Source organism: Pangasianodon hypophthalmus, chromosome 18 (genome assembly GCF_027358585.1).
Source record: "Pangasianodon hypophthalmus isolate fPanHyp1 chromosome 18, fPanHyp1.pri, whole genome shotgun sequence".
Classification (NCBI taxonomy): Eukaryota; Metazoa; Chordata; class Actinopteri; order Siluriformes; family Pangasiidae; genus Pangasianodon; species Pangasianodon hypophthalmus.
In genome coordinates this window covers 20,366,829-20,381,461 of record NC_069727.1, presented here as the reverse complement: position 1 = coordinate 20,381,461, position 14,633 = coordinate 20,366,829, and the positions used below count along the sequence as shown (strand labels likewise).

Here is a 14,633-nt window from a genome sequence, read left to right as displayed (position 1 = left end):
CTTTGCTCTTTTTCTTCTGTGGGAGCTATAAAAGATGTCAGGCTGGAGGTGGGGTGCTCAAGTCACCTTACACTGAGCCAGATTACTAGTTCCCAATCACTTATAGAGACAGCCATTATCCACCCACTCAGTCAGTGTTTAAGCCATCCTAGAACTGTCTGTGGGGTTGGAGTGGCTTCCCTTACTTCTTTCTAGCCACTCCTATGGTTCTGGTCTTTGTGGTGGCCCCAAAGAAGGAGCCGATATGAACAATGACTAGCCAGAGATGTGGCTGCCCCTCCCCAAAGAAAAAAAAAAAAAAACAGTCTTTTTCTTTCTTTCTTTCTTTGAATCTTTTCAGAAGGTGCACCGTTCCTGGAGGTACTGCAATACCAGGTCGATGCGTGGAGCGGACGGAGCAAGCCCCTCTTCCAGCTCCCTGCTCTAAAAATCCGTTTAATATAGAGTCCTCGAATGGAGGACGTATCAGATATTAAACTGATAAGAACAGATTTTTTTTTTTTTTTTTTTTTTTTTTTATTAAAACCAGAACATATCCAAAAAAAAAACCCTTATCATCCAAACATTATTTCATCCAATTACACAATCAAAGCAAGGCAAAACTAAGAACAAAACAAAAAATCAGAAACTACAATCAGACCAAAAAACAAAACAGCAACATTCATAAAATCATTCCCTCATTTCAGCATAATCCCTGCATCAAAAATTTCACAAAAATTGCAACACATACACATCCCCCCATTTCCAATCAAGTAGTTATTTAAACCAACTTAGGAGAGAAAAAAAAAAAAAAAAAAAAAAAAAAAAAAAAAAGAGAAGGAGAGACCTCCAACCTTCCTGTTCACCCCTCTACCCGTCAATGATGAGGCCACCAGGGAAACCCCACCACTGTAGTCCCCGAGAAGCCTTCCTCCTCTACACCTCCCACTCCTACCCTTACAATACCCTGTCCTCCATCTCCCCCTTGCCCTACCTTTCGGAGTCTGGCCCTGAATGCCCGGAACAGGTTTCCTTGGCCGACCCGTGGGGACAGGCTCCGGGTGCATTCGCACCTCGTGCCCCATAGAACGCACTTCGCCACCGAGACGACTTGCCACAACGGCCTCGCCCTCTCCGGCTCCATGCGTCTCAACCCACTGCCGTACAGCACGAGGTCACGGTGCAAAGCCGCTCCCCCTTCAGTGGACCACCACTCTGACACCCGTCTCCAGAACGAGGTCGCGACGGGGCACGACCACATCGCATGCTCGATTGTCTCCTCACCTCCGCATCCCACCGGACACAGAGGCGTGCGACATGAGCCATGCCGGTACAAACGTTCTCTTACCGGGAGACGTCCCAGAGCCCCCAGCCAGTGCAGATCCTTGCTGGCCCCGTCCAGCCACTTGGGCTGCAGAGCTGCCCAATCAATATCTGACATACGGGGTAGGGTCACCCTGGTCTGTGCCGCACAGCAGTCTCTCCATCTCCTATACAGTTTCCGGTGGTCCAGCACGAGGCCGTCCACCAGACACCAGGGCTGGTCGCGAACAAAGTCAGCCGCCTTCTGGTAATGCCATGGGCGATCGGTCGACCATGGCGTAGTCCCCCTCCAGGGGATCACTGTCCGCAGGGTAAAGCCTAGCCAGAACCTCGCGAACAGTGTTGCCATGTGGCCCTCTGTTCCCCTGACCAACTTAGCCAGGAAGGCCACATACAATGCCATGGTCTTGAGGGGAGCACAAAGTACTCCCCTCCCGCCTTTTTCCCGCTCCATGTACATTCTGACGCGGGCAACCTGCTCACTCCTCCCCCCCCAGATGAATGTAAATATGGTACGCTCCAGGCGCCTTCCCGTTACAAACGGGACGGGGAAGACGAAGGCCAGGTGATTAAGGCCTGCCAGCAGATCGGAATTTGCCGCCACTACTCTCCCCGTAAGGGAGAGGTCCCTTCTGCCCCAGCTCTCGGTCCTGACCTGCAACTTCCTCAGGGCAATGTCCCAATTCTTTTGGGCGCTGCCTTCCCTCCAGAAGACAACCCCCAAAATCCTGAGCCCATCCTGGCACAGAGAGAACCCCCCCGGGACATCTGTCCTTCCCGCCCACGCTCCTGCATACAGGACCGCGGACTTACCGCGGTTGACGCGTGCTCCGGTGGCCTCTGAAAAGGCCTCCAAAACGCGGCCCACCGCACAGAAGTCCTCATCCCGGCCAAGAAACAACGTCGCGTCATCGGCGTACACCGACACCTTGGCCCTTGTCCCACCTGCACCTGGGACATGTAGCCCTTGGAACGCAGGCTCCCTTCTCAACCGCTCTGCCAAAGGCTCCAAGTACAAGACGTAGAGCAAAGGCGAGAGCGGACATCCCTGCCTGACCCCTCCTCGCTGTACGATCAGCTCGGACAAGTGCCCGTTCACGACGACGCGGCTGACCGCCCCAGCGTACAGCAGGCGGACCATGGAGATGAAGCCAGGACCAAAGCCTGTTCGCTCCAAGAGCGCGAAAAGGAACTCGTGCGAGACCCGATCGAAGGCCTTTTCCTGGTCCAGACTTAGCAAGGCCAATGGTACCCGGCGCTGTTCAGCCCATGCTAATGCATCCCTGATCAGCGCCAGGTTCATGCCGCACATCCTCCCAGGCACCCCACAGGTCTGGTCAGGGTGAACCACCTTGGCCATCACCTTCCTCAGGCGCAGGACCATTAGCTTGGCCAGGATCTTATAATCGGCCGTCAACAAAGTGATCGGCCTCCAGTTTGCCAAGTCGACCCTGTCGCCCTTTTTATAAAGAAGGGTGATATGCCCTACTTTAGCGGAAAGAGGTAGAGCTCTGTACTCTACAGCCTCCCTATAGACGGCCAACAAATCCGGGCCCACCAGTGGCCAGAATGTCCGGTACCATTCCACCGGTAAACCATCCCCACCGGGGGTTACGCCCGTCCTCAGGGAGAGCATGGCACCCTCCACCTCTTCCAGGGAAATCAGAGCCTCCAGGTCTGATGCGTCTTCCCGTGGCAACCTGCCAGCCACACTGTCCAAAAAAGCCGTCGCAAGGTCCCTCCTCGTTTCCCTTACCCCGAAGAGATCGCTATAGAAGGACCTAGCCACTTCTAGCATCCCCTCGGCTGAGGTTACAACCTGAGCACCCTGTCTCAGGCCTTCCATATACGAACCCCGCTTGCGGCTTCTAACGCTGTTAAAAAAATAACGCGTTGGACGCTCGTCTTCCTCTAAGGCTTGCTTGCCAGCCTGGACAAAGTAACTGCGGGCCTCAGCCTCGTAGTGGGCCCGTAGGGCTTCACTAGCGTCCCTGAGCCGCCCCTGATTTCCATAATGCCAGGCCTCCTGCAACACCCTGGCCCAGTCCCTAGCCTTCTCCCTCCTCCTCCTCGCCATCTCTTGTCCCCACCAGCGACATAAGATGGCAACCCTCTTCTTCAAGTCCTCCCACCACTCCATCCGCGTGTCATACAGCATCCTGAATCGCCGCCACCCAGCATAGAGGTGACGGAACACCTCAATGAAGGAAGGGTCCTGCAGGACGGCTCTGTTCATCCTCCACGAACCCTTCCCTCTTCGTCCCACCTCCAACCGGATGCTGCCGACAACCATGCAGTGGTCGGAGGCCCAAAAGGGCCTCAGAAGGCACGACTGCACCGTCACGCTATCCGCCACGAACAGGAGGTCGAGCCGAGAGGTGTTACCCCTGGAGTTCCTCCAGGTATGGCCCGGGGCCTGTGGCTCGACCGCCCTGTACATGTCAACCAGGCCTGCTCCCGCCATCACCTGAGCCAGCTCCCCTCCCCCCTCTCGATCCAAATCTATGTTAAAATCCCCTCCCACCAGCAGCAACCTGTTGGTGTAGAGGAGTGGTTCCAGCAGGCGAAAAAAGCCCCGTCTCCGCCCTAGGCTGCAAGGGGCATATACACCCACTGCTCTAAATCTTACCCCTCTCCACTTCCCATCAACACAGATAACCCTCCCTGGCACCACTGAGACCACTGACTCCACCTCCCAGTCAAAGGATTTGAACAAGATCCCCACCCCATCCCCCCTCCCATCGCCCACCCCCCAAACAGAAGGCCCCATATCCCAACCCTTTGAAAATTCCCCTCCCTCAGCCTCAGAACTCAAATGGCATTCCTGTAAAAAAAGCAAATCAAAAGGCACAGAACGCAAACTCAAAAAAATTGCTGCTCTCTTTAGCGGCTGTTTCATACCCCTCACATTTAAAGAACCAAAAGAGAAAAAGCACATTTTAGTGAAAAATAAAGCCCATACCCCCACCCCAACACACAAACCCCATATGCCTGCTGCATATTCCCCTCCCCCAGCTCGGTTCCCAAATCTCTTTCCCTTAAACCCTTCTCCTCACCTAACCCCACCACCTCCTCCCCTTCCCGTCCTTCCACCACGCCTCTCGAGCCCCACTGGAAGCCTCCCTGTTGGGGCTTTGACAGCTTAACTCCCCCCATTGTCCTCCTCTTGGCTAATACCCCTCCCCCTTCCCATCCCGGCACTTCTGGCCCGTCTTGCCAACACCTGTGTCCAAACCTCCTCGTCCAACACCCCCTCCTCCTGAGGCTGGACACCCCCTCCTTCCACATCCCCTAAAAGAAGAGGAGACCATTCCTCCCTCCCTTGAAACCCCTCACCTGCAGTCCTTGCTCCTGCCAGGGCCTCTTCGGGAGAGACGAGATCAAACTCCCGCCTCTCCTCTCTCCGAGTCCTCTTTGGCCCCCGCTCATCAGCCACTGTGTCCGCGTGCCTGGTCTGGCGGCTTTTGTAGGGCTCCGCCACCATCCTAGACTCTTGATCCTGACTCAAGTCCCCCCTCTCCAAGCCTTCTGAAGACTGCATGGCCACCCAGTCCAGCTGGGCCGGGGTGGGGGCCACCCCCACGTGGTCCAGGGCCTCTGCCCAGCTCATGGGAGTCCAGATGCCCTGTGTCGGGCCTGGATCCAGAGCAGGGTCTGCCTGGGCAGATGCTGTGGGGATCGACGCTGCCTCCGCGGGTTGGACGTCCTCCACTGGCTGGCCACCAGTCATTTCAACGACCCCAACGTGGGGGCTTTGCGGGTTGTTGACTGCCTCCGTCGCTCGCATCTGGCCCGCTTGTGGTGACTTGTCCGCCGATCTGGCCTCTTCTGCTGGCTCTGCCTCTCCATGACCGGGTCCCGCTTCCTCCTGCTCCACTAAGAAGTCCTCAGTAAAGAGGCTGGCATAGGTGCCTTTTCGCGAAGGGCAGCGACGGTATAAGTGTTCCTCGCTACCACAGAGGCTACAAGTCTTCAGTGCCCCGCATTCCGCCGCCATGTGGTCCTCAGCTCCACACCGACGACACCTACGTCCTGTACAAACCTCCTTCGTATGGCCAAGACCCCCACATCTGCGGCAGTACAAAGGCTGGCCGGGGTAGTGGAGGAAGCCCCGGTGCGGACCGATGGAGAAACTTCCCGGGGGGTGCAGCAGACCCCCAGGAGCAGCCGGATCAACCTTCAGCCTTACCAGGTACCTCCGCTTGCCGTTCCAAATCCCAAATCGGCCGCGGATCTTCTCCCCTGCAGACATAGATGAACAATACCTTCCAAGGAAGGCCTTGATATCCTCCTCAGCCACGAAGGGGTTGTACATATGGACAGTCACTGGAACCTCGTCCATAGCAAAAAGAGGAACCAAGCGGAGGCCATGGAGCACTTCCAAATCGACTTGGCGTGAACACCGGTCGAAAAAAGCAGAGCAGTCCGAAAAAGAGGCGAAAGTCACATCCAAAAACCCTGAAGACGAAAAATCCTGAAGACAGAGAATCTTCGATGGGGCAATTCCGCACAGGTCCCGCAATATCCTCAGAACTGTCCAGTCCCAGCCAAAACGCTTCTTCACATCTGCTGCAGCATCGGAACGAAGCTCCACCCTCACGGAATGACGAAGCCGCACCACTTGGGCCGGCCGAACGTTGCCTTCTGCAGGCATGAAGCTACACTTGATCTTAGCCAAAAGGCCGAGAAGCGATAACCTGTTCTTTCCTCTGGCCTGAAGAACACCCCACAGTAAAGCGGTGACTCCAGAATGGTAGCCAGACTCCACCCCCAACAGATACCTGTCAATCTCTTTTGTCAGACACACATACATGGCAGCCAGACCCCTCCCCCAACAGATAGCTGTCAATCTCTTTTGTCAGACACATATACATGGTAGGCAGACTCCACCCCTAACAGATAGCTGTCAATCTTTTTTGGTCAGACACATATACACGGTAGGCAGACTCCACCCCTAACAGATAGCTGTCAATCTTTTTTTTGCCAGACACAGATACAGCTTTGCTACAGCAAAGCCCACAAAAATAAGTTGAACTCATCAACGTTCCTCTCCACGGAAATCTTTAGTAAAAGGCGAAAGATTTATGCGTGAATGAAGAGAAACCTGAGCTATACGGGGAGTAGGACCAGGCCTCCGAAACACTTCTGGAAGTCTAGAAGACTGGCCTAGGGTGAGGTGGCTTGCGCCGGCCTCGTGCACCTTGATTGCTAAACAGGCAGAGCTGAAGCTATAGGTGTAGGATTTGTTTACATTTAGCAATGGGCTATAGTTTGTATTAAAACCTGTTATGCTCCCTCCTTTCTCACTAAGCACAGATGAAACATTTGCAAATTACAATTTTTTTTTTTTTTTTTTTTTTAAGTAACTTTGCTCTTTTTCTTCTGTGGGAGCTATAAAAGATGTCAGGCTGGAGGTGGGGTGCTCAAGTCACCTTACACTGAGCCAGATTACTAGTTCCCAATCACTTATAGAGACAGCCATTACCCACCCACTCAGTCAGTGTTTAAGCCATCCTAGAACTGTCTGTGGGGTTGGAGTGGCTTCCCTTACTTCTTTCTAGCCACTCCTATGGTTCTGGTCTTTGTGGTGGCCCCAGAGAAGGAGCCGATATGAACAATGACTAGCCAGAGATGTGGCTGCCCCTCCCCAAAGAAAAAAAAAAACCCAGTCATTTTCATTCTTTCTTCCTTTCTTTCTTTCTTTCTTTGAACCTTTTCAGAAGGTGCACCGTTCCTGGAGGTACTGCAATACCAGGTCGATGCGTGGAGCGGACGGAGCAAGCCCCTCTTCCAGCTCCCTGCTCTAAAAATCCGTTTAATATAGAGTCCTCGAATGGAGGACGTATCAGATATTAAACTGATAAGAACAGATACTACACTTGATCTTAGCCAAAAGGCCGAGAAGCGATAACCTGTTCTTTCCTCTGGCCTGAAGAACACCCCACAGTAAAGCGGTGACTCCAGAATGGTAGCCAGACTCCACCCCCAACAGATACCTGTCAATCTCTTTTGTCAGACACACATACATGGCAGCCAGACCCCTCCCCCAACAGATAGCTGTCAATCTCTTTTGTCAGACACATATACATGGTAGGCAGACTCCACCCCTAACAGATAGCTGTCAATCTTTTTTGGTCAGACACATATACACGGTAGGCAGACTCCACCCCTAACAGATAGCTGTCAATCTTTTTTTTGCCAGACACAGATACAGCTTTGCTACAGCAAAGCCCACAAAAATAAGTTGAACTCATCAACGTTCCTCTCCACGGAAATCTTTAGTAAAAGGCGAAAGATTTATGCGTGAATGAAGAGAAACCTGAGCTATACGGGGAGTAGGACCAGGCCTCCGAAACACTTCTGGAAGTCTAGAAGACTGGCCTAGGGTGAGGTGGCTTGCGCCGGCCTCGTGCACCTTGATTGCTAAACAGGCAGAGCTGAAGCTATAGGTGTAGGATTTGTTTACATTTAGCAATGGGCTATAGTTTGTATTAAAACCTGTTATGCTCCCTCCTTTCTCACTAAGCACAGATGAAACATTTGCAAATTACAATTTTTTTTGGCAGACTCCACCCCTAACAGATAGCTGTCAATCTTTTTTGGTCAGACACATATACACGGTAGGCAGACTCCACCCCTAACAGATAGCTGTCAATCTTTTTTTTGCCAGACACAGATACAGCTTTGCTACAGCAAAGCCCACAAAAATAAGTTGAACTCATCAACGTTCCTCTCCACGGAAATCTTTAGTAAAAGGCGAAAGATTTATGCGTGAATGAAGAGAAACCTGAGCTATACGGGGAGTAGGACCAGGCCTCCGAAACACTTCTGGAAGTCTAGAAGACTGGCCTAGGGTGAGGTGGCTTGCGCCGGCCTCGTGCACCTTGATTGCTATACAGGCAGAGCTGAAGCTATAGGTGTAGGATTTGTTTACATTTAGCAATGGGCTATAGTTTGTATTAAAACCTGTTATGCTCCCTCCTTTCTCACTAAGCACAGATGAAACATTTGCAAATTACACTTTTTTTTTTTTTTAAGTACCACTTTGCTCTTTTTCTTCTGTGGGAGATATAAAAGATGTCAGGCTGGAGGTGGGGTGCTCAAGTCACCTTACACTGAGCCAGATTACTAGTTCCCAATCACTTATAGAGACAGCCATTACCCACCCACTCAGTCAGTGTTTAAGCCATCCTAGAACTGTCTGTGGGGTTGGAGTGGCTTCCCTTACTTCTTTCTAGCCACTCCTATGGTTCTGGTCTTTGTGGTGGCCCCAAAGAAGGAGCCGATATGAACAATGACTAGCCAGAGATGTGGCTGCCCCTCCCCAAAGAAAAAAAAAGAAAAACAGTCTTTTTCTTTCTTTCTTTCTTTGAACCTTTTCAGAAGGTGCACCGTTCCTGGAGGTACTGCAATACCAGGTCGATGCGTGGAGCGGACGGAGCAAGCCCCTCTTCCAGCTCCCTGCTCTAAAAATCCGTTTAATATAGAGTCCTCGAATGGAGGACGTATCAGATATTAAACTGATAAGAACAGATACTACACTTGATCTTAGCCAAAAGACCGAGAAGCGATAACCTGTTCTTTCCTCTGGCCTGAAGAACACCCCACAGTAAAGCGGTGACTCCAGAATGGTAGCCAGACTCCACCCCCAACAGATACCTGTCAATCTCTTTTGTCAGACACACATACATGGCAGCCAGACTCCTCCCCCAACAGATAGCTGTCAATCTGTTTTGTCAGACACATATACTTGGTTGGCAGACTCCACCCCTAACAGATAGCTGTCAATCTTTTTTGGTCAAACACATATACACAGTAGGCAGACTCCACCCCTAACAGATAGCTGTCAATCTTTTTTTTGCCAGACACAGATACAGCTTTGCTACAGCAAAGCCCACAAAAATAAGTTGAACTCATCAACGTTCCTCTCCACGGAAATCTTTAGTAAAAGGCGAAAGATTTATGCGTGAATGAAGAGAAACCTGAGCTATACGGGGAGTAGGACCAGGCCTCCAAAACACTTCTGGAAGTCTAGAAGACTGGCCTAGGGTGAGGTGGCTTGCGCCGGCCTCGTGCACCTTGATTGCTAAACAGGCAGAGCTGAAGCTATAGGTGTAGGATTTGTTTACATTTAGCAATGGGCTATAGTTTGTATTAAAACCTGTTATGCTCCCTCCTTTGTCACTAAGCACAGATGAAACATTTGCAAATTACAATTTTTTTTGGCAGACTCCACCCCTAACAGATAGCTGTCAATCTTTTTTGGTCAGACACAGATACAGCTTTGCTACAGCAAAGCCCACAAAAATAAGTTGAACTCATCAACGTTCCTCTCCACGGAAATCTTTAGTAAAAGGCTAAAGATTTATGCGTGAATGAAGAGAAACCTGAGCTATACGGGGAGTAGGACCAGGCCTCCGAAACACTTCTGGAAGTCTAGAAGACTGGCCTAGGGTGAGGTGGCTTGCGCCGGCCTCGTGCACCTTGATTGCTATACAGGCAGAGCTGAAGCTATAGGTGTAGGATTTGTTTACATTTAGCAATGGGCTATAGTTTGTATTAAAACCTGTTATGCTCCCTCCTTTCTCACTAAGCACAGATGAAACATTTGCAAATTACAATTTTTTTTTTTTTTTTTTTTTTAAGTACCACTTTGCTCTTTTTCTTCTGTGGGAGCTATAAAAGATGTCAGGCTGGAGGTGGGGTGCTCAAGTCACCTTACACTGAGCCAGATTACTAGTTCCCAATCACTTATAGAGACAGCCATTACCCACCCACTCAGTCAGTGTTTAAGCCATCCTAGAACTGTCTGTGGGGTTGGAGTGGCTTCCCTTACTTCTTTCTAGCCACTCCTATGGTTCTGGTCTTTGTGGTGGCCCCAAAGAAGGAGCCGATATGAACAATGACTAGCCAGAGATGTGGCTGCCCCTCCCCAAAGAAAAAAAAAACCCAGTCATTTTCATTCTTTCTTCCTTTCTTTCTTTCTTTGAACCTTTTCAGAAGGTGCACCGTTCCTGGAGGTACTGCAATACCAGGTCGATGCGTGGAGCGGACGGAGCAAGCCCCTCTTCCAGCTCCCTGCTCTAAAAATCCGTTTAATATAGAGTCCTCGAATGGAGGACGTATCAGATATTAAACTGATAAGAACAGATACTACACTTGATCTTAGCCAAAAGGCCGAGAAGCGATAACCTGTCCTTTCCTCTGGCCTGAAGAACACCCCACAGTAAAGCGGTGACTCCAGAATGGTAGCCAGACTCCACCCCCAACAGATACCTGTCAATCTCTTTTGTCAGACACACATACATGGCAGCCAGACTCCACCCCTAACAGATAGCTGTCAATCTTTTTTTTGCCAGACACAGATACAGCTTTGCTACAGCAAAGCCCACAAAAATAAGTTGAACTCATCAACGTTCCTCTCCACGGAAATCTTTAGTAAAAGGCGAAAGATTTATGCGTGAATGAAGAGAAACCTGAGCTATACGGGGAGTAGGACCAGGCCTCCGAAACACTTCTGGAAGTCTAGAAGACTGGCCTAGGGTGAGGTGGCTTGCGCCGGCCTCGTGCACCTTGATTGCTATACAGGCAGAGCTGAAGCTATAGGTGTAGGATTTGTTTACATTTAGCAATGGGCTATAGTTTGTATTAAAACCTGTTATGCTCCCTCCTTTCTCACTAAGCACAGATGAAACATTTGCAAATTACAATTTTTTTTTTTTTTTTTTTTTTTTTAAGTACCACTTTGCTCTTTTTCTTCTGTGGGAGCTATAAAAGATGTCAGGCTGGAGGTGGGGTGCTCAAGTCACCTTACACTGAGCCAGATTACTAGTTCCCAATCACTTATAGAGACAGCCATTACCCACCCACTCAGTCAGTGTTTAAGCCATCCTAGAACTGTCTGTGGGGTTGGAGTGGCTTCCCTTACTTCTTTCTAGCCACTCCTATGGTTCTGGTCTTTGTGGTGGCCCCAAAGAAGGAGCCGATATGAACAATGACTAGCCAGAGATGTGGCTGCCCCTCCCCAAAGAAAAAAAAAAAAACAGTCTTTTTCTTTCTTCCTTTCTTTCTTTCTTCCTTTGAACCTTTTCAGAAGGTGCACCGTTCCTGGAGGTACTGCAATACCAGGTCGATGCGTGGAGCGGACGGAGCAAGCCCCTCTTCCAGCTCCCTGCTCTAAAAATCCGTTTAATATAGAGTCCTCGAATGGAGGACGTATCAGATATTAAACTGATAAGAACAGATACTACACTTGATCTTAGCCAAAAGGCCGAGAAGCGATAACCTGTCCTTTCCTCTGGCCTGAAGAACACCCCACAGTAAAGCGGTGACTCCAGAATGGTAGCCAGACTCCACCCCCCAACAGATAGCTGTCAATCTCTTTTGTCAGACACACATACATGGCAGCCAGACTCCTCCCCCAACAGATAGCTGTCAATCTTTTTTGGTCAGACACATATACACGGTAGGCAGACTCCACCCCTAACAGATAGCTGTCAATCTTTTTTTTGCCAGACACAGATACAGCTTTGCTACAGCAAAGCCCACAAAAATAAGTTGAACTCATCAACGTTCCTCTCCACGGAAATCTTTAGTAAAAGGCGAAAGATTTATGCGTGAATGAAGAGAAACCTGAGCTATACGGGAAGTAGGACCAGGCCTCCGAAACACTTCTGGAAGTCTAGAAGACTGGCCTAGGGTGAGGTGGCTTGCGCCGGCCTCGTGCACCTTGATTGCTAAACAGGCAGAGCTGAAGCTATAGGTGTAGGATTTGTTTACATTTAGCAATGGGCTATAGTTTGTATTAAAACCTGTTATGCTCCCTCCTTTCTCACTAAGCACAGATGAAACATTTGCAAATTACAATTTTTTTTTTTTTTTTTTTTTTAAGTACCACTTTGCTCTTTTTCTTCTGTGGGAGCTATAAAAGATGTCAGGCTGGAGGTGGGGTGCTCAAGTCACCTTACACTGAGCCAGATTACTAGTTCCCAATCACTTATAGAGACAGCCATTACCCACCCACTCAGTCAGTGTTTAAGCCATCCTAGAACTGTCTGTGGGGTTGGAGTGGCTTCCCTTACTTCTTTCTAGCCACTCCTATGGTTCTGGTCTTTGTGGTGGCCCCAGAGAAGGAGCCGATATGAACAATGACTAGCCAGAGATGTGGCTGCCCCTCCCCAAAGAAAAAAAAAAAACCCAGTCATTTTCATTCTTTCTTCCTTTCTTTGAACCTTTTCAGAAGGTGCACCGTTCCTGGAGGTACTGCAATACCAGGTCGATGCGTGGAGCGGACAGAGCAAGCCCCTCTTCCAGCTCCCTGCTCTAAAAATCCGTTTAATATAGAGTCCTCGAATGGAGGACGTATCAGATATTAAACTGATAAGAACAGATACTACACTTGATCTTAGCCAAAAGGCAGAGAAGCAATAACCTGTTCTTTCCTCTGGCCTGAAGAACACCCCACAGTAAAGCGGTGACTCCAGAATGGTAGCCAGACTCCACCCCCCCCCAACAGATACCTGTCAATCTCTTTTGTCAGACACACATACATGGCAGCCAGACTCCTCCCCCAACAGATAGCTGTCAATCTCTTTTGTCAGACACATATACATGGTAGGCAGACTCCACCCCTAACAGATAGCTGTCAATCTTTTGTTTGCCAGACACAGATACAGCTTTGCTACAGCAAAGCCCACAAAAATAAGTTGAACTCATCAACGTTCCTCTCCACGGAAAGCTTTAGTAAAAGGTGAAAGATTTATGCGTGAATGAAGAGAAACCTGAGCTATACGGGGAGTAGGACCAGGCCTCCGAAACACTTCTGGAAGTCTAGAAGACTGGCCTAGGGTGAGGTGGCTTGTGCCGGCCTCGTGCACCTTGATTGCTAAACAGGCAGAGCTGAAGCTATAGGTGTAGGATTTGTTTACATTTAGCAATGGGCTATAGTTTGTATTAAAACCTGTTATGCTCCCTCCTTTCTCACTAAGCACAGATGAAACATTTGCAAATTACAATTTTTTTTTTTTTTTTTTTTTTTTTTTTTTTTAAGTTTGCTCTTTTTCTTCTGTGGGAGCTATAAAAGATGTCAGGCTGGAGGTGGGGTGCTCAAGTCACCTTACACTGAGCCAGATTACTAGTTCCCAATCACTTATAGAGACAGCCATTACCCACCCACTCAGTCAGTGTTTAAGCCATCCTAGAACTGTCTGTGGGGTTGGAGTGGCTTCCCTTACTTCTTTCTAGCCACTCCTATGGTTCTGGTCTTTGTGGTGGCCCCAGAGAAGGAGCCGATATGAACAATGACTAGCCAGAGATGTGGCTGGCCCTCCCCAAAGAAAAAAAAAAACCCAGTCATTTTCATTCTTTCTTCCTTTCTTTCTTTCTTCGAACCTTTTCAGAAGGTGCACCGTTCCTGGAGGTACTGCAATACCAGGTCGATGCGTGGAGCGGACGGAGCAAGCCCCTCTTCCAGCTCCCTGCTCTAAAAATCCGTTTAATATAGAGTCCTCGAATGGAGGACGCATCAGATATTAAACTGATAAGAACAGATACTACACTTGATCTTAGCCAAAAGGCCGAGAAGCGATAACCTGTTCTTTCCTCTGGCCTGAAGAACACCCCACAGTAAAGCGGTGACTCCAGAATGGTAGCCAGACTCCACCCCCCAACAGATACCTGTCAATCTCTTTTGTCAGACACACATACATGGCAGCCAGACTCCTCCCCCAACAGATAGCTGTCAATCTGTTTTGTCAGACACATATACATGTTAGGCAGACTCCACCCCTAACAGATAGCTGTCAATCTTTTTTGGTCAGACACAGATACAGCTTTGCTACAGCAAAGCCCACAAAAATAAGTTGAACTCATCAACGTTCCTCTCCACGGAAATCTTTAGTAAAAGGCGAAAGATTTATGCGTGAATGAAGAGAAACCTGAGCTATACGGGGAGTAGGACCAGGCCTCCGAAACACTTCTGGAAGTCTAGAAGACTGGCCTAGGGTGAGGTGGCTTGCGCCGGCCTCGTGCACCTTGATTGCTAAACAGGCAGAGCTGAAGCTATAGGTGTAGGATTTGTTTACATTTAGCAATGGGCTATAGGTTGTATTAAAACCTGTTATGCTCCCTCCTTTCTCACTAAGCACAGATGAAACATTTGCAAATTACAATTTTTTTTTTTTTTTTTTTTTTTTTTTTTTTTTTTTTAAGTTTGCTCTTTTTCTTCTGTGGGAGCTATAAAAGATGTCAGGCTGGAGGTGGGGTGCTCAAGTCACCTTACACTGAGCCAGATTACTAGTTCCCAATCACTTATAGAGACAGCCATTACCCAC

General features: G+C 49.4%; 15 non-coding genes and 1 pseudogene across 15 annotated transcripts; all 16 read right to left on the bottom strand.

Moving 5' to 3' along the window:
- Positions 1–338: 338 nt before the first annotated feature.
- LOC128321391 (uncharacterized) lies at positions 339–548 on the bottom strand (annotated as a pseudogene).
- A 5,751-nt stretch (positions 549–6,299) lies between these two features.
- On the bottom strand, positions 6,300–6,414 carry LOC117599620 (U5 spliceosomal RNA). Its single transcript, XR_004580028.2, has one exon. It is a non-coding gene; the product is annotated as a U5 spliceosomal RNA (small nuclear RNA).
- A 606-nt stretch (positions 6,415–7,020) lies between these two features.
- LOC128321326 (U2 spliceosomal RNA) lies at positions 7,021–7,211 on the bottom strand. Its single transcript, XR_008304928.1, has one exon. It is a non-coding gene; the product is annotated as a U2 spliceosomal RNA (small nuclear RNA).
- A 303-nt stretch (positions 7,212–7,514) lies between these two features.
- LOC128321564 (U5 spliceosomal RNA) lies at positions 7,515–7,629 on the bottom strand. The gene has a single exon (XR_008305159.1). It is a non-coding gene; the product is annotated as a U5 spliceosomal RNA (small nuclear RNA).
- A 353-nt stretch (positions 7,630–7,982) lies between these two features.
- Positions 7,983–8,097, bottom strand: LOC128321563 (U5 spliceosomal RNA). The gene has a single exon (XR_008305158.1). It is a non-coding gene; the product is annotated as a U5 spliceosomal RNA (small nuclear RNA).
- A 586-nt stretch (positions 8,098–8,683) lies between these two features.
- Positions 8,684–8,874, bottom strand: LOC128321381 (U2 spliceosomal RNA). The gene has a single exon (XR_008304982.1). It is a non-coding gene; the product is annotated as a U2 spliceosomal RNA (small nuclear RNA).
- A 303-nt stretch (positions 8,875–9,177) lies between these two features.
- Positions 9,178–9,292, bottom strand: LOC128321562 (U5 spliceosomal RNA). Its single transcript, XR_008305157.1, has one exon. It is a non-coding gene; the product is annotated as a U5 spliceosomal RNA (small nuclear RNA).
- A 290-nt stretch (positions 9,293–9,582) lies between these two features.
- Positions 9,583–9,697, bottom strand: LOC128321580 (U5 spliceosomal RNA). Its single transcript, XR_008305174.1, has one exon. It is a non-coding gene; the product is annotated as a U5 spliceosomal RNA (small nuclear RNA).
- Positions 9,698–10,300: 603 nt separating this feature from the next.
- Positions 10,301–10,491, bottom strand: LOC128321325 (U2 spliceosomal RNA). Its single transcript, XR_008304927.1, has one exon. It is a non-coding gene; the product is annotated as a U2 spliceosomal RNA (small nuclear RNA).
- A 180-nt stretch (positions 10,492–10,671) lies between these two features.
- LOC128321561 (U5 spliceosomal RNA) lies at positions 10,672–10,786 on the bottom strand. The gene has a single exon (XR_008305155.1). It is a non-coding gene; the product is annotated as a U5 spliceosomal RNA (small nuclear RNA).
- A 607-nt stretch (positions 10,787–11,393) lies between these two features.
- On the bottom strand, positions 11,394–11,584 carry LOC128321324 (U2 spliceosomal RNA). The gene has a single exon (XR_008304926.1). It is a non-coding gene; the product is annotated as a U2 spliceosomal RNA (small nuclear RNA).
- Positions 11,585–11,827: 243 nt separating this feature from the next.
- Positions 11,828–11,942, bottom strand: LOC128321560 (U5 spliceosomal RNA). The gene has a single exon (XR_008305154.1). It is a non-coding gene; the product is annotated as a U5 spliceosomal RNA (small nuclear RNA).
- A 597-nt stretch (positions 11,943–12,539) lies between these two features.
- Positions 12,540–12,730, bottom strand: LOC128321339 (U2 spliceosomal RNA). Its single transcript, XR_008304940.1, has one exon. It is a non-coding gene; the product is annotated as a U2 spliceosomal RNA (small nuclear RNA).
- A 245-nt stretch (positions 12,731–12,975) lies between these two features.
- Positions 12,976–13,090, bottom strand: LOC128321596 (U5 spliceosomal RNA). Its single transcript, XR_008305191.1, has one exon. It is a non-coding gene; the product is annotated as a U5 spliceosomal RNA (small nuclear RNA).
- Positions 13,091–13,698: 608 nt separating this feature from the next.
- LOC128321338 (U2 spliceosomal RNA) lies at positions 13,699–13,889 on the bottom strand. The gene has a single exon (XR_008304939.1). It is a non-coding gene; the product is annotated as a U2 spliceosomal RNA (small nuclear RNA).
- Positions 13,890–14,130: 241 nt separating this feature from the next.
- LOC128321559 (U5 spliceosomal RNA) lies at positions 14,131–14,245 on the bottom strand. Its single transcript, XR_008305153.1, has one exon. It is a non-coding gene; the product is annotated as a U5 spliceosomal RNA (small nuclear RNA).
- Between the last annotated feature and the right edge of the window lie 388 nt (positions 14,246–14,633).